Below are 18,649 nucleotides of genomic sequence, written 5' to 3'. Positions count from 1 at the left end.
AGTCCATAAGACTGTTTTATACATCAGTGTCTCTTTTGCTGTCTCGTATACAGGGTTATTGTTGCCATCTTTCTAAATTCCATATATATGTGTTAGTATACTGTATTGGTGTTTTTCTTTCTGGCTTACTTCACTCTGTGTAAGAGGCTCCAGTTTCATCCACCTCATTAGAACTGATTCAAATGTATTCTTTTTAATGGCTGAGGAATACTCCATTGTGTATATGCACCATAGCTTTCTTATCCATTCATCTGCTGATGGACATCTAGGTTGCTTCCATGCCTGGCTATTATAAACAGTGCTGCGATGAACATTGGGGTACACGTGTCTCTTTCCCTTCTGGTTTCCTCAGTGTGTATGCCCAGAAGTGGGATTGCTGGATCATAAGGCAGTTCTATTTCCAGTTTTCTAAGGAATCTCCACACTGTTCTCCATAGTGGCTGTACTAGTTTGCATTCCCACCAACAGTGTAAGAGGGTTCCCTTTTCTCCACACCCTCTCCAGCATTTATTGCTTGTAGACTTTTGGATCACAGCCATTCTGACTGGCTGGAGAAGACTCTTGAGAGTCCCTTGGACTGCAAGGAGATACAACCAGTCCATTCTGAAGGAGATCAGCCCTGGGATTTCTTTGGAAGGAAAGATGCTAAAACTGAAACTCCAGTACTTTGGCCACCTAATGCGAAGAGTTGACTCATTGGAAAAGACTCTGATGCTGGGAGGGATTGAGGGCAGGAGGAGAAGGGGACGACAGAGGATGAGATGGCTGGATGGCATCACTGACTCGATGGACTTGAGTCTGAGTGAACTCCGGGAGTTGGTGATGAACAGGGAGGCCTGATGTGCTGCAGTTCATGGGGTTGCAAAGAGTTGGACGTGACTGAGCGACTGAACTAGACTGAAAATTGAACCAGTATTTTTATTTTCTAAGTTTGTCACTCTCAGACTGGCTTGCTGCATTTTTTAAAAATATAATTTTATTTATTTATTTTTGGCCGTGCTGTGTCTTAGTTGCTGCGTAGGCTTTTCTCTAGTTGCGGCAAGCAGGGGCTCCTCTCTTGTTGTGGGTGTGTGGGCTTCTCATTGCATGGCTTCTCTTGTTGTCAAGCATGGGCTCTAGGGCACAAGTTCAGTAGCTGTGGTGCACATGCTTAGTTGCTCCACAGCATTTGGGATCTTCCTGGATGAGGAATTGAACCCGTGTCTCCTGCACTGGCAGGTGGATTCTTTACCACTGAATCACCAAGAAAGCAGGTACTCCCAAACCCCTCAGGCTATGCAGACAGCCAAGCAGGGCCCCAGGCTCATCAATCAGGAGGTCAGCAGCAGCCCCATGCACCTCCTGGGTTGAACAGGCAACCTGCCCTCCCAGTGGGCCTGGCCCACAGCCACTGCACAAGGCACAGCCTCACACCAACCGGGCTAGAGGCCAGCCCTTCCTACCAGTGCCCCACAGCAGTCAGCTCATCCCAGCATAAGGGCCCATGCAGCCCACACAGGGAGCACAGCTAGAGCATATAACTCTAGTAGCCAGAGGAGAGTGTGCTGTGGGGTCTCCTAAAAAATGCCATTTTTCCGAGATCAGGAAACACCATTGACCAATCTAACAGAAAGAAATAAACAGGTATTTGGGCAATATGAGAAGACAGAGAAATATGTTTTAAACAATGGAATAAGACAAAAACCTCAGAAAAAGATTTAAATGTGGAGATAAGCAATCTATCCAATAAAGAATTCAAGGGAATGACCATAAGGATACTCACCAAATGTGGAAGAATGAAAACAGTGAGAATTTAAACAGTTAGAAGGGCTAAACAGAGCAAAAGAACACAGTAACTGAAATTTTAAAATACACCGTAAGTAATCAATGGTAGATTAGATTATACAGAGGAATGGATCAGCAATCTGGAAAACGGATTACAGAAATCACCCAAACTGAATAGAAAAAAGAAAAAGTAATTTAAAAAAAGGCAGGATAGTCTATAAGAGACCTCTGATAAAACATTAAGCTTACTAACATTCATATTACAAAGGTCCCAGAAGGAAAAGAAAGAGGGGAAGACAAATTATTTGGAGAAATAAGAGCTTAAAACTTCCCTAACCTGGGACAGGAAAAAGATATCCAGGTTCAAACAAGATGAACCCAAAGGGATTTATACTAAGACACATTATAATGAAAATGGCAAAAATTAGAGAGAAAAGCAAGAGAAAAGCAACTAGTGAGGTATAAGAAATTCCCATAAGACTATCAGCTGACTTTTTAAATGACACTTTGCAGGCCAGAAGGCAATGACATGATATATTCAAAGTGATAAAAGAGAAAATATAACAACCAAGAATACTCTACACCTGACAAGGTTATCATTCAGATTTGAAGCAGAGATAAAAAAGTTTTACAAACGAAAGCTAAAAGAGTTTAGCACCATTAAACTAGCTTTAAAAGAAATGTTTGAGAGACTTCTGTAAGCAGGAAAGAAAAGGTCACAACTAGATATATCAAAATTATGAAGAGAAAAATCTCACTGGTAAAGGCAAATGTACAGTAAAGGTAGAAGATCAGTCACTTATACAGCTAGTAGGAAGGTTAAAAGACAGAAGTATAAAACCAGCTATATCTACAAGTAGTTAAGGGATATACAAAACAATAAGATGTGAAATATGACATTAAAAGCATTAAATGTGATGAAGGGAGTAAAAATCATTCATAAATATGAATGACTATTTTAAGGTGATGATCTCAAGTTCAAATGCAGTCTAACCACCCTACATTTTTACTCCCCTCATCACATTCAAAAAATGAATGATTATTTTAAATTGATATATATATGTAAGTGTATATATATATTACAATTGATTATTTTAAGTTGACCTTTATAAACACAGACATACACTGTTATATATGAACTTCACAGTAACCACAAACCAAAAACCTACAAAAGACACATATACAAAAAAGAAAAAGGAATCCAAACATAACACTAAAGATAGCCATCAAATCACAGAAGAGAGCAAAGAAGAAAGGAACAAAGAGCTACAAAAACAAGAAAACAATCAATGAAATGGCAATAACTACATACCTATCAAGAATTATTTTAAGTATAAATAGACTACATGCTCCAATCAAAAGACACAGGGTGGATGAATGGATAACAAAACAAGACTCATATATATGTGCGGCTTACAAGAGACTCATTTCTAAAGACACACATAGACAGGTCTAGGGCTGGATGCCCTGGCGGCGGGCAGCTGGGTGCTGCCACCTTGCCACGCCGTGGGAGCCGTGTACCCGTCGCCCGCGTCCTACAGCCCTGCAGCCTTGCATCCTCCCCTCAGGGCAGTCCTGCCCTGCTATGGGATCAGTGAGGCAAGGGCCAGAGTCGGATGCCCAAGATGGTGATTTGTTATGTGGCTGTGAATTATTCCAAGGGCAGAGCAAGGACTCAAAATGTCTGATCCAGTTATTAAAAACTGTTCAGAAGTATATCTGGATGCCCCACTAAATAGTCTTTCCCCAGTGGTGAACAATTCACCAATGAAAGCTCCACAAGGCTGGGGGATCGGCACAGACTACTCAGGCTGACGGTCATGCCTTCCATCTCCCACCTCACTGAGAAGAGGGAGGCTGGTCAGCCATAGCCGCACCAGGAGAAAGGATACCAGAAAGGCCTCAGGGGGGTTGAGTAAAGCAGACAGGGAAGAAGCTGCACGGTCATCAACAACCTCAAGTGAAAACCCAATGGCCAAGCCAGACTCCTGCAAGTTGAACTGGGCGGCCTCGTAGGGTAAACTGTACCCAGGGCCAGCCCAGAAGCCACCAGTCAGAAACTGGAAGTACTCCAGAAGGCAGTCTGGCCATCAAAGCGTTAGTCAGCGAGGGAGAAGCAAACACGTCTGCTGCAGATGCTGGCGATGAGAACACCATGTCCCCTGACAGGCCTGGTAGATAACAGTGGCATTTCCACGGATGATTTTACACCCCCCAGGATCTGGGGCATGCAAATTTATTGGCTCACTTCTTTCTTATAGTTTCTCCTCTAAGCACACTGGAAAGAGGCTGTCTGTCCCCTGAGAGCCTGTTAACTGAAAGAGGCTGGAGAGAGATGTGGCGCCTGGCTGAAGCGCAGTTAGCCTGGGGGTCCAACAAGGGCTGGGCACAGAGCCCCGTAAGTTTATCACTCCCAGCAAAGCCTCAGAAGCCCTCCCAGCGGGCTTCTCCCTCTCCAACAGGTGTCTCCCTGAAGCCAGGCGTGGACGCTGCACTAAGTGAACACAGTGACACCAGTCCTGTTTACCAAGGAGGTGATCCTGTCAGCATTCACTTTGCGGTACTCCTACTTCTCATCCTGGCAGAACAGAAACAAAGGGTACTGCCTATGGGAGCAGGCAGAGAAGAAGAGCAAGCTAAAGACCCTGTGACAGAGAACAGCTACTCAGACAGCCAGGTGTGCAAGCGGCAGGAGAATCTGGACCAGCTGAAGGCAGTAGGCTTCTTCTCCCTGAGCAGGCTGGTGTCCTCAGCCCTCACCCTGTGGTCAGTATCAGTGCCTCGAGGCTCCCACACTGCCTGGTTATTATGAGGCGGGGTTCCTGCTACGCACTGATGGCCTCTGAGCATTTCTGGGTGTTGCACACTCCCTGCTATCTCTACACAGGCTATGACGGTAGCTGTACCTTGCAGAAGAAGAGCTCAGGTTGGTGAGCTTACCTCACTCTCTCCAGGGCACTCAAGAGGTATCTGTAGGAAAGGGACTTTAGCTAGTGAGACAGAAGATATTTTATGTCAGCTGGGAAAGCAGAACTATTCAACAGGGGAAATCCCTTTGTATTACATATCTCACATAAAATCCTAATGAATTAGCATCTAAATGTAAAATAAAACAAAACAGATACAGTAAACTAATAGAAAAATTATGGGAGACTAAACATCATGGGAAGATTTTTCATTTATGTTCTAATGAATATCCTTGAAGTTAAATTCATTTTGAACATTAATAATTATTTCTTTAAAATAAATAAAACCACAAAGAATGTAGGTGAGGGGAAAAAAAATTATTCCAGGTGAATGAAAACAAAAAGAAAGATGGAATAGCAAAATCAATATTAAAAAAGTAGACTTTAAAAGAAAGCTGTCACAAAGACAAAGAACATTACACAATGATAAGGTGATCAATCCAACAAGACAATATAGCAACTGTAAATATATATGCATCCAACATAGAAGCACCTAAATACATAAAGCAAATACTAACAAAATATAGGGAGAAACTGAGAACAATACAATAATAGTATAGAACTTTAATACCCCACTTATATCAATGGACAGATCATCCAGAAGGAAAAACAATAAAGAAACACTGGCCTTAAATGACACATCAGATCTAATATACCTATTAGAAGTTAGTAGACATACACAGGACAAAATGGGCAGAATACCTATTATTTTCAAATGTACATGAAATATTCTCCAGAACAGACCACATTATAGGCCATAAAACATCTCAATAAATTTAAGAAAAGTGAAATCATATCAAGTTTTTTATGACCACACTAGGAAACTAGAAATCAACTATAAGGAAAAAAACTGCAAGAAAAACAAGTATGTAGAATCTAAACAACATGCTACTAAATACCTGGAAACAAAAGAAAATGGACACACAGCAATTCAAAATCTACGGGATGCAGCAAAAGCAGTTCTAAGGAGGAAGTCTAGTGATACAAGCCTACCTCAGGAAATAAAAAAATCTCAAAAAAAGCAATCTAAACTTACATCTAAAGAAACTACAAGAAGAGCAAAGAAAAATCAAAGTTAGTAAAGTAAACAAATAATAAAGATCAGCGCGAGCTTCCCTGGTGGCTCAGCAGTAAAGAATCCACCTGTCAGTGCAGGAGACATGGAATTGATCCCCTCGTCCGGGAAGATCCCACATGCCATGAAGCAATAAGCCCATGTACCACAACTACTGAGTCTGTGTTCTAGAGCCTGGGAGTCACAACTGCCAAGCCCGTGTGCTGCAACTATGGAAGCCCTCACACCTGAAGCCCATGCCCTACAACAAGAGAAGCCACTGCGAAGAGAAGCCTGTACGACTAGGGAGTAGACTCCTTTCAGGACAATTAGAGAAAAGCCCGTGCAGCAACAAAGACCCAGCACAGCCATAAGGAATAAAATTACATTAAAAAATAATAAAATCAGAGCAGTAGTAAATAGAGACTAAGAAAAGATTGATGAAACTAAGAGCTGGTTCTTTAAAAAGATAAAAAAAAAAACTGATAAACCTTAAGCCAGACTCACATCAAAAATAATAAAATACCTGAGACCAAATCTGACCAAGGAGGAGAAAGACTTGTACTCTGAGAACTGTAAGATATTGATAAAAGAAACGGAAGACAATACCAACCAATAGAAAGACACACTGTGCTCATGGATTGGAAGGATTAATATTGTTGAAATGACCACTGAACACCCAAGGCAATCTAGAGAGTCAATGATAACCCTATGAAATTATTAAGGGTATTCTTCACAGAACTAGAACAAAGAATCCTAGTATTTGTATGAAAACACAAAAGATCCTGAATAGTCAAAGCAACCTTAAGAAAGCAGAAGAGAACTGGAGGCATCTCACATCCTGATTTCAAGCTACACTACAAAGATACAGTAATTAAAACAGTTTGGTGCTGACATAAGCAGACACACAGATCAACAGGACAGAATAAGGAGCCCAGAAATAAACCTATACTTATATAATCAGTTAATCTATAACAAGAAAGGCAAGAATATACAATGGGGGAGAAGGAGCCTTGTTCAACAAATGATGCTGGGAAAATTGGACAGCTACATGAAAAAGAATCAAATCAAACAACTTCCTCAAACATATACAAATATAAACTCAAAATGGATTAAAGACATAAATATAAGATCTGAAACCAAAAAACTCCTAGAAGAAAACATAGACAGTACACTCTTTGATGTTGGTCTCAACAATAGATTTTTGGATATGTCTTCAGGCAAGGGAAATCCTTGTGTACTGTTGGTGGGACTGTAAAAATGGTACAACCACTATGGAATACTGTATGATGGTTCCTCAAAAAGTTAAATGTAGAACTGCCATATGACCCAACAATTTCCCTTCTTGGTACATAGCTTTAAAAAGTACTAATTTGAAGAGACACATACACTCCAAAATTCACTGCAGCATTTTTTATAGTACCAAGACATGGAAACAACCCAAGAGTTAGTCAAAAGATGAACAGATAAAGAAGATGTAGTGTATTAATACAATGGAATAGTATTACTTAGCCATAAAAAAATAAAATTTTGCCTCTGCAACATAAATGGATGTAGAGGGTATTATGCTAAGGAAAGAAGTCAAACAGGAATACTGTATGATTTCACTTATATGTGCAATCTAAAAAAAAGAAAACAGATTCACTGATACAGAGAACAAATAGGTGGTTGCCAGAGGGGAGGAGAAGGTTGGGGCTGGGTAAAAAGATAGATGGAGGGGATAAATGGGTAAAAAAAAAAATCCTTCAGTTATAAATAAGCCATGGTGATGTAATACAAAAATAAGGAATATGGTTCAACAGTATCATAATAACTTTGTATAGGGACAGATTAAGGTACTACACTTAATGTGATGATCATTTCATAAGGCATGCAAATGTCAAATCTCTGTAGTATACCTGAAACTAAAAAAATATTATATATCCAACTATATATATTTATTGTTGTTCAGTTGTTCAATCACGTCCTACTCTATGTGACCTCATGGACTGCACACGGCATGCCAGGCTCCTCTGTCCTCCACTACCTCCCAGAGTTTGCTCAAATTAAAGAAAATTTGAGCTGTTGTTCAATAGCTAAATTGTGTCTGACTCTTTGAGACCCCATGAACTGCAGCACGCCAGGCTTCCCTGTCTTCCACTATCTCTCAGAGTTTACTCAGATTCATGTCCATGATGCCATCCAACCATCTCATCTTCTGTCGCCAACCCCCCTCTCCTCCTGCCCTCAACCTTTCCCAGTATCAGGGTCTTTTTCCAATGACTCTTTCCAAGAGTCCAACTCTTGGAAAAGAGTTGGAAAGTCCAACTCTTTCCAAGTTGGCTCTTTGGAAAAGAGTTGGAAAGTCCAACTCTTTCCAAGTTGGCTCTTGGTATCAGGTGGCCAAAGTATTGCAGCTTCAGCTTCAGCATCAGTCCTTCCAGTGATTTTCTTCAGGACTGACTGGTTCTATCTCCATGCAGTCCAAGGGATTTTCAAGAGTCTTCTCCAGCCCCACTGTTTGAAAGTATCAGTTCTTCGGCACTCAGCCTCCCTTACGGTCCAACTCTCACATCTGTACGTGACTATCGGAAAAACCATAGCTTTGACTATATGGACCTTTGTCGGCAAAGTGATGTCTCTTCTTTATAGTATGCTGTCTAGGTTTGTCAAAGCTTTTCTTCTAAGGAGCAAGCATCTTTTAATTTCATGGCTTCAGTCACTGTCTGCAGAGATTTTGGAGCTAAAGAAAATAAAATCTGTCACTGTTTCCACTTTTGCCTCATCCATTCGCCATGAAGTGATGGGACCAGATGCCATGATCTTTGTTTTATTAAAGACCAGGGACTTTACTAAAATGAAACACAATTATTCTTTGAAACATAACCAGAAATAGAACCCTATTTAATGATTTTAACATTACACATCACTATTTCTAGATATTACTTTAGGTCATAAGCTATGACATCTACATTTTGAATGCAATATTGACATAACAAAATATCTATTTTTCACAAAAAAATGATAAAAGTAGCTACAATCTTTTGAGCTCTTACTACTTACCAGCTAATGTACTAAATTCTTTACATCTTTTACTTTGTTTAATTCTCACAATAACACTGTGAAACAAGGTGCTTCTGAAATTCCTAACTGAAGAAACTGATGATTAGAGAGCTTAACAGTAGAGCCACATTTAAAATCCAGTTGTAAAGTCTTGAAAGCTATATTATAAACCTCTAATAGTTAACTGTTTATCCCAGGAACACATGATAATAGTAAGATTCTATTAAGAAAACAGAGATAGCTTCCCTGGTGGCTCTTGCCAATGCAGGAGACACAGGTTGAATCCCTGATCTGGACAGAGTCCACATGCCACAGAGGAGCTAAGCCCACGCATCACAACTATCAAGCCTGAACTCTAGAGCCCGGGGGCCACGACTCCTGAGCCCATGGACTTCAACTACTGAAGCCCACAAGCCCCAGAACCCGTGCTCCACAACAAGAGAAGCCACCGCAACGAGAGGGTAGCCTCTGCTCTCTGCTGCTAGAAAAAAGCCCACACAGCAATGAAGACCTAGCACAGCCATAAATAAATAAATAAAATAGAGATATAAGATAATTTGCTAAAAGTTATATAGCTTATCAACAACATGGTGACTATAATAAACATATTTTCTGAATTCCAGTCCCTTAATCTAATTTTTTCATGAATATAGCTTATGTCTTTATTCATTTAATTGAAATGTAACACATACCACATTCTTGTTTAAAAAAAAAAAATCAAAGAATACTTACGTATTTAAAGTAAAATTAAAGGTAAAAGTAATCAGTTTGCTATATCCTTCTAGATTTTTTTCTAAATGTTGACAAATAGAAAAATATAGCTTTGTTTTTAATTTATTGTAATATAAATGAAACTATATATGTACTAGTACAAAATGTATTTTTCCCTTAGCAATATGTTTTACAGAATTTTCCATGCCAGTGAACACACACAAATAGAAAAATTATTTTAAGCTGCTACAGACTGTATCGAGGATTATTTATAATTTTTAATACCATAAACAATGCTTCAAAGAATATTATTACATCCCTTTTTGTGTATACTGTGCAAAGATATATGATCCATTATTTGTTAAATTACTTTAGAAGTGAAGTGAAATGAAGTCGCTCAGTCATGTCTGACTCTTTGCGACCCCATGGATTGTAGCATACCAGGCTCCTCTGTCCATGGGATTTTCCAGGCAAGGACACTGGAGTGGGTTGCCATTTCCTTCTCCAGGAGATCTTCCCAACCCAGGGATCGAACCCAGGTCTCCTGCATTGTAGGCACATGCTTTACCATCTGAGCCACCGGGGAAGTCTAAATTACTTTAATTTTATTTATTTATTTTTTCAGGCTGTGATGTTTTATTGGAGCAAAATTTCAACAAAAGGTGGCTTTTATTTACAGTTTAATGTGTGTGGTGACTGCTCAACCCACTTGGACTAGGTGAAGATAACAATTAAGCCTGCTTAAATATTGTCTTATTTTCAATTTGCATACAAAAAAGTTTGCTTCACATTCATACAACCCCCAATATTATAAATGAACAAATCCTCCCTCACCCACCCCTTAATTAAATATAAACCCAGTTTCAAAAAACATATAGTTTAGATTGGTTTAATCTTGAAATGTAATCCAATAAGACTAAACACTAAACACTTCAGGTCCTGTACCAAATAGTAAAAAAACATGCAACGCTTCACGAATTTGCGTGTCATCCTTGCGCAGGGGCCATGCTAATCTTCTCTGTATCATTCCAATTTTAGTATATGTGCTGCCGAAGCGAGCACTACTTTAATTTTAAATAAAATATTGTAATCATATATAAACTTTTTAAAGTAAAATTGAACGAAAAAGAGTCAAGATGAAAGACAGAAAACCCTTACCCATTGTCTTCTATGCTACAGGACTACCAGCCTAGTCATTCTCCTGTTTCCATATTTCTAAAAAATGTTTATACTGATATTTCTTAATTTATCAATACTAGATAGCAGATATATTCTTCCCATGGTAGAAGAGGTATTAGTTCTTGACTTATCAATTATCTATGTCTTTTCTTCATAATGAAGATTTACTTTCTCTCCTCAGACACACAACTCCCCTCTCCGCCGATATTTGGTTAAATCAGTAAGTTTTTTAAAATTTCAGATATACAAATAGTGTGAATTTCTGAAGCATATACTAAGACCATAATTCCTTTCTTGTACAACTTTTTCACCCTAGAGTTAATAACTGCTTAATTTTTTTTTCCCATTTGCTTTCTTTTCAACATACCTACCAATAGTATTTTTTTCCCAAATGCTCCAACACCACTCTGGCACATGATTCAATGATATTTTCCATATGTTCAAGCAAACCAGCTCCTGTTTTTCTTTCCTGGAAAACACCGTGGGCACTATAGTCTTGTACAAACAGCACCCTGGGATTTTCTTATGGTGCTCTTCTATGTTCAGCTTCCCACTGTTTAGATCCCTCGTCTTTTCTTATTAACTTGGTTTTTAGATTATGTAAGAGGACATTCTCTGTAGTTTTATCACTTTCAACTCCCTCGAGCATCCTGCCAGTTCTTTTGAGCCATATAATATCTACAGTATCAGTGATTATAATACATAAATTCTGTCCTAGGATAGTTCAGTTCAGTTCAGTCGCTCAGTCATGTCCGACTCTTTGTGACCCCATGAATCGCAGCACGCCAGGCCTCCCTGTCCATCACCAACTCCCGGAGTTCACCCAGATTCATGTCCATCGAGTCGGTGATGCCATCCATCCATCTCATCCTCTGTCGTCCCCTTCTCCTCCTGCCCCCAATCCCTCCCAGCATCAGAGTCCTTTCCAATGAGTCAACTCTTCGCATGAGGTGGCCAAAGTACTGGAGTTTCAGCTTTAGCATCATTCCTTCCAAAGGAATCCCAGGGCTGATCTCCTTCACAATGGACCGGTTGGATCTCCTTGCAGTCCAAGGGACTCTCAAGAGTCTTCTCCAACACCACAGTTCAAAAGCATCAATTCTTCGGCGCTCAGCCTTCTTCACAGTCCAACTCTCACATCCATACATGACCACAGGAAAAACCATAGCCTTGACTAGACGAACCTTTGTTGGCAAAGTGATGTCTCTGCTTTTCAATATGCTATCTAGGTTGGTCATAACTTTCCTTGTAAGGAGTAAGCGTCTTTTAGTTTCATGGCTGCAGTCACCATCTGTAGTGATTTTGGAGCCCAGAAAAATAAAGTCTGACACTGTTTCCACTGTTTCCCCATCTATTTGCCATGAAGGGATGGGACCAGATGCCATGATCTTCGTTTTCTGAATGTTGAGCTTGAAGCCAACTTTTTCACTCTCCTCTTTCACTTTCATCAAGAAGCTTTTTAGTTCCTCTTCACTTTCTGCCATAATGGTGATGTCATCTGCATATCTGAGGTGATTGGTATTTCTCCCAGCAATCTTGATTCTAGCTTGTGGTTCTTCCAGCCCAGCTGCATATCAATTAAATAAGCAGGGTGACAATATACAGCCTTGACGTACTCCTTTTCCTATTTGGAACCAGTCTGTTGTTCCATGTCCAGTTCTAACTGTTGCTGCCTGACCTGCATATAGGTTTCTCAAGAGGCCGGTCAGGTGGTCTGGGATTCCCATCTCTTTCAGAATTTTCCACAGTTTGTTGTGATCCACACAGTCAAAGGCTTTGGCATAGTCAATAAAGCAGAAATAGATGTTTTTCTGGAACTCTCTTGCTTTTTCCATGATCCAGCGGATGTTGGCAATTTGATCTCTGGTTCCTCTGCCTTTTCTAAAACCAGCTTGAACATCAGGAAGTTCACGGTTCATGTATTGCTGAAGCCTGGCTTGGAGCATTTTGAGCATGAACTTCACTAGCGTGTGAGATGAGTGCAATTGTGCAGTAGTTTGAGTATTCTTTGGCATTGCCTTTCTTTGGGATTGGAATGAAAACTGACCTTTTCCAGTCCTGTGGCCACTGCGGAGTTTTCCAAATTTGCTGGCATATTGAGTGCAGCACTTTCACAGCATCATCTTTTAGGATTTGAAACAGCTCAACTGCAATTTCATCACCTCCACTAGCTTTGTTCATAGTGATGCTTTCTAAGGCCCACTTGACTTCAGATTCCAGGATGTCTGGCTCTAGGTGAGTGATCATACCATCATGATTATCTGGGTTGTGAAGATCTTTTTTGTACAGTTCTTCTGTGTATTCTTGCCACCTCTTCTTAATATCTTCTGCTTCTGTTAGGTCCATACCATTTTTGCCCTTTATTGAGCCCATCTTTGCATGAAATGTCCCCTTGTTATCTCTAATTTCTTGAAGAGATCTCTAGTCTTTCCCATTCTGTTGTTTTCCTCTATTTCTTTCCATTGATCACTGAGGAAGGCTTTCTTATCTCTCCTTGCTATTATTTGGAACTCTGCATTCAAATGGGACTATCTTACTCATAGGAATCCACAGATTCAATGTAATTTCTATGAGAAATACCCAGGGCATTTTTCACAGAACTAGAACAAATAATTTTAAAATTTGTATGAAAATACAAAAGACCATGAGGAGTAAAAACAATCTTGAGAAAGAAGAACAGAGCTGGAAGAATCATGATATCTGACTTCAGACTATACTATAAAGCTACAGTCATCAAAACAGTATTGTGCTGGCACAAACAGACATGTGGATCAATGGAACACAGTAGAGAGACCAAAAATAACCCCACACACTAATGGTTAATTAATCTATGACAAAGGAGGCAAGACTACACAATGGAGAAAAGACAGTCTACAATAAGTGGTGCTGAGAAAACTGAACAACTAAATGTAAAATAATAAAATTAGAGAATTTTTAATGCCATATAAAAAAATAAAATCAAAATAAAGACCTGAATGTAAGACCAGAAACTGTAAAACTCCTAGAAGAAAACATAGGCAGAACACTCTTTAACATAAATCATAGTGATATTTTTTCTGAATCTGGGTTCTAAAGAAAAGGAAATAAAAGCAAAAATAAACCAATGGTACCCAATTAAACTTAAAAACTTTTGCACAGCAAAGGAAACAACTGACAAAATGAAGACAACTTACTGAACAGGAGAAAATATGTGCAAATGATGTGGCTGATAAGGGGTTAATATCCAAAATATATAAACAGTTCATATAAGTCAACATAAAAAAAAAAAAACCTGATTAAAAACTGGGCAGAATACTTGAATGGAATTTTTCCAAAGAAAACATACAGATGGCCAACAGGCACATGAAAAGATTGCTTTCATGTGTTCAACAATAATCAGAGAAAAGCAAATTAGATGCACAAGAGATATCACGTCATACCTATCAGAATGGCTATCATCAGAAAGAACACAAATAACAAGTATTGGCAAGGACGTGAAGAAAACGGAATCCTCGTACACTGTTGGTGGAACTGTATTTAGTGCAGCCATTGTGGAAAACAGTACAGAGGTTTCTCAGAAAACTAAAAATAGAACCACCATATGATGCAGCAATTCCACTCTAGGGTACATATCTGAAAAAAACAAAAACACTAATTTGAAAAGATACATGCACTCCAGTGTTTACAGCTGCATTATTTATAATAGCCAAGATATGAATGCAAATATTATACATGGAATATATATGGGTATTATTACTCAGCCATCAAAAATGAAATTTTGCCATCTGCAACAACATGGATGGACTTGGAGGGTATTATGCTAAGTGAAGTCAAGTCAGAGAAAGACAAATACTGTATGTTATCACTTACATGTGGAATCTAAAAAAACAAATGAATCAATACAACAAAATGGAGAACATGCTCACAAATACAGAGAACAAACTAATGGTTACCAATGGAGAGAAGAAAGGGGAAGGGGCAAGTTAGGGATAGGGGATTAAGAGGTACAAACTACTACGGATAGAAGACATAGGTTAGGGACTTCCCTAGTGGTTCAGTAGGGAAGAATCTGCCTTCCCATGGAGGGTTTGATTCCTGGTTGGGGAACCAAGACGCCACCTGCTCCAGGGCAACTAAGCCTGAGTGCTATAGCTAGAGAAGCCAGCAGGCCATAACCACTGAACCCACGCACCCCAGACCCCTCGCCACAAGAGAAAGCCACATGCTGCAATAAAGATACGGCATAGCCAAAAATAAAATAAAGTAAATAGGCTGGACTTCCCTGGTGGTCCAGTACTTAAGAATCCACCTGCCAATGCAGGGAACATGGGTTTGATCCCTGGTCTGAGGAGACTGGGCTTCCCAGGTGGCTGAGTGGTGAAGAACCCAAACAGGAGACATAGGTTTGATTTCTGGGTCAAGAAGATCCCCCAGAGAAGGAAATGGCAGCCCTCTCCAGTATTCTTGCCTGGGAAATCCCATGGACAGAGGCGCCTGGTGGGCGACACTCCATGGGGTTGCAAAGAGTTGGACGTGACTTAGCAATGAAAGGCCAGCAGCAACAGCAGCTGAGAGGATTCCACATGCTGTGGGGCACCTAAGCCTATGTGCCACAACTGCTAAAGCCTGCCGCACCCTAAATCCTGTGCTCTGCAACAAAAGAAGCCACTGTAATGAGAAGCCAGCACACTGCAACTGGAGAGGAGCCCCCGGTCACTGCAACTAAAGCAAGCCCGCAGGCAGCAATGAAAATCCATCAGAGCCAAAAAGTAAATAAATAACAATTCTAAAAATAAATAAATAGGCTACATGGATATATTGTACAATTTGGATAATACAGCTAACACTTTATGAAAAGTATACGTGGAGTATAACCTTTAAAAATTGTGAATCACTATGTGGCACATCTGTAACTATAATATTGTGCATCAACTATCCTTAATAAAACAGGAAAAATGTACAAAAAACAAATAAACAATTAACATGTATACTATAGTTTGTTTATTCTCCTGTCTGTGGGCATGTGAGCTGTATCCAGTTTTGGCTGTGATCAAGTTGCCATAAACATTTCTATATGAGTCATTTTGTAGACAAGTGTTATCATTTCTCTTGAAGAGGAATTGTTGAGTCATAAGGCAGGTATATGTTTGCTTTTTTAAGAAACTGTAGACCTTTCCCCAAAGTGACTGTAGCATTTTTACATGACCACACTCATTAGCATTTGGTGTGGACAGTCTTCTTATTTTAGCAATTGTGGTGGGTGAAATGGTAGTATATCTTGTCATTTTAATTTGCAATCAAATCCTTTTTTAAAAAGTTGAGATAATATAATAAATAATAGTAATATATAACAATTTCCAAGAGTCTCAGAATGATTTTTATCTGAATAGTAAATTTTTCCATACTAAGAAACTTTTTTGTTTCTGGTTACATTTGTCAGACAAAGCAATTACACTTTAAAAGCAAACATATTGTTAAGTAAATCTTTTATTAAAAGAATTAATGAATGAGAACATACAAATTTTATATTTTCAAGCAATCAGAGAAACAAATGTCACACATTAACTAATTAACATCTGATAACCCTGATAATAGCTTGAGAGTCAATACCCTAATAATCTTAGGTTTAAAGCAAAACTAGCCATTTATGTCATCAATGAATTCTAAAGTGATACAAAACAGAACTGAAGATGCCATTTCATGAAAACAAACTGCTTCAGGTGGTCATATTTGGGGGAATTATGACACAAAGATGCTTTTTACAAAAATGCTTTCTACAAAGTTATATATCACAGTACGGCAAGGGAAGAAACCCCAATATACCTTTAGTAAATGTTCATTTCTAGTTCTCTTAGCACAGCAAGCACTACATAATAGCATAAAAATGAAAGAAAAACTTGGGCCTCCACATTTTACCTACCTAAAGAATTAGTATCAGTTTTAGTAAATGTTATGAGCTCAACTGTAGCAACCCAAATTTTACATGTTGAAGACCTAACCAATGTGACCATTTTTGAAGACAGGGTCTTTAAAGAGGTTATTAAGTTAAAGTGAGGCCATTAAAGATGAGCCTAACCAATATGACTTGTGTCCCTATAAGAAGAGGAAATATGGATGCATACAGATACAGAGGGAACACTGTTTGAAGTCACAGGGAAATGACCATCTGTAAGCCAAGAATGTAAGCCAATAGAAACCAACCCTGCTGATAGCTTGATCTTAGACTTTTAGCCTGTGGAAATGTGAGAAAATAAATGTGTTAAGTCACCAAGTCTGTGATACACTGTTATAGTAGCCTGAAAAAAACCAGATACAGTATAATACTAATGGTGTAGGATACTTTCATATTAAAATCTGGTATTCACCAAACTTTTTTCTTTCAGTTCTAGACTAATTTGTTTAAGACTAGCGTTTTCTAACTTTAATGGCAGCTCTGGCAGGAAAGCAATGTATGAAAGTAGGAACTATTTAGATTAGAAAGAGTACTGACCTAGGACTCAAGGGAATAAATCTAAATCATATAGAACTTCACTTCATACATCCATCAAGTGTGGAATTATGGTACCCTCACCATTCCTGTCTACTGTCTACATATCTGTGTTACATAGTTTTAATCTTAGTTATTTACCATCAAACTATACAATAATCCCTCAAAGTATAACCCTGATAGATGAGATAGGTGAGAGACTTCTAGAGAAAAAAGTATTACTCAGTGTTAAAGAATGAAATGAATCTATCTGAGGTCACCATTATAGTAACAAAGGCACCTAATACACCTATTTTGGGAAACTTGAGAACAGTGAAGCAACTGCAATTCAAAGACTCCTTTATTTTTGTAAAGGTAGCTATGAAAAGCCAAAAAACTAACAACATGTGTGTGTATCACACACAGTATATAACTAGTTTAAAAGTCAGTAATACATCTTTAGGGTATAAAAATGAGTATATTTTAAAGCAAAGCTATTTATCACAAGGCCATATATTCTGACAAATCTAGATCAGGTTAAAAAAACTAAATTGTGGCTTAATACAGTAAAGAGAAAGCACAAAATCTCTGATTCAGTGTTAGCCAACATTAAAAAAAATCAATTATTTATTTTTCATGTTATAATTTGAATAACTTATTTTAAGTACACATTTATGTTGTACATTTGAACTTATAACATTTACACATTATAAAGTCAATTCCATTAGAAAATGAGGTTGTTTTAATTAAAGCAAACACATTAAATCTGAAGTTGTAGCTATTGTTGCAAAGTTCCATCAACCTTGATATCTAGCTTTTTCTATTTTTTTTTATGTTGTACTGCAGACAATCCAATTTCAACAAATGCCACATAAATGGTAACAGGTTTTTTTTTTTTTTTTAAATGGGCTTCTCCTACTCTTCAATTAACTAGAAAGGACAAAGTTCAGTAGGAGACAAACACAAGGACAAAGTAATCTGACAGCACAATTCATTGGTTGTAGTCTCTAAGGGTATTAATATTTGTGTTTTTTTTTTATAACTTTTATATAGCACATATAAAAACCAAAAAATATATACAAGCATATATAAATATATTTTTAAAGTATACAAAAATCAAAAATATAAAAGGACATAATAAAAAGTGGCAGTGTTTTTCCCTCCTCTTTTAGTTTTATTCACCAGAGACATCCTAGATATAATCCAAACATCCCATCAATAGGGAACTGGTTAAATACAACCATTAAAAGCTGCATGGCATGGCCAAAAAAAAAAAAGCTATTAAAAAGAATAAGGTAAATCCATATATTCTGCTGGGGAGATGTCCAAGATACACTGTTAAGGAAAAGCAGCAAGTAAGAGAACAGTATTAGGATTTTAAAAAGGCATTTAGATGACAACACACACACTCAGATAGCACTAGTAGGAAATGCAGTTTCATTTTTCTGTATTATCTGAATTTGTAATCACAACATAGCATTTCTTTTA

The 18,649-nt window shown here is 38.4% G+C and overlaps 1 protein-coding gene and 1 non-coding gene across 3 annotated transcripts in view; both read right to left on the bottom strand.

Moving 5' to 3' along the window:
* Positions 1–18,649, bottom strand: part of PPM1E (protein phosphatase, Mg2+/Mn2+ dependent 1E) — a 211,267-nt gene that overhangs the window by 36,610 nt on the left and 156,008 nt on the right. The window lies entirely within an intron of this gene.
* On the bottom strand, positions 10,493–10,599 carry LOC133233200 (U6 spliceosomal RNA). The gene has a single exon (XR_009731671.1). It is a non-coding gene; the product is annotated as a U6 spliceosomal RNA (small nuclear RNA).

This window comes from Bos javanicus, chromosome 19 (genome assembly GCF_032452875.1).
Source record: "Bos javanicus breed banteng chromosome 19, ARS-OSU_banteng_1.0, whole genome shotgun sequence".
NCBI lineage: Eukaryota > Metazoa > Chordata > Mammalia > Artiodactyla > Bovidae > Bos > Bos javanicus.
The sequence above is the reverse complement of the archived record's forward strand: the minus strand, read 5'-3'. Positions and strand labels throughout refer to the sequence as shown.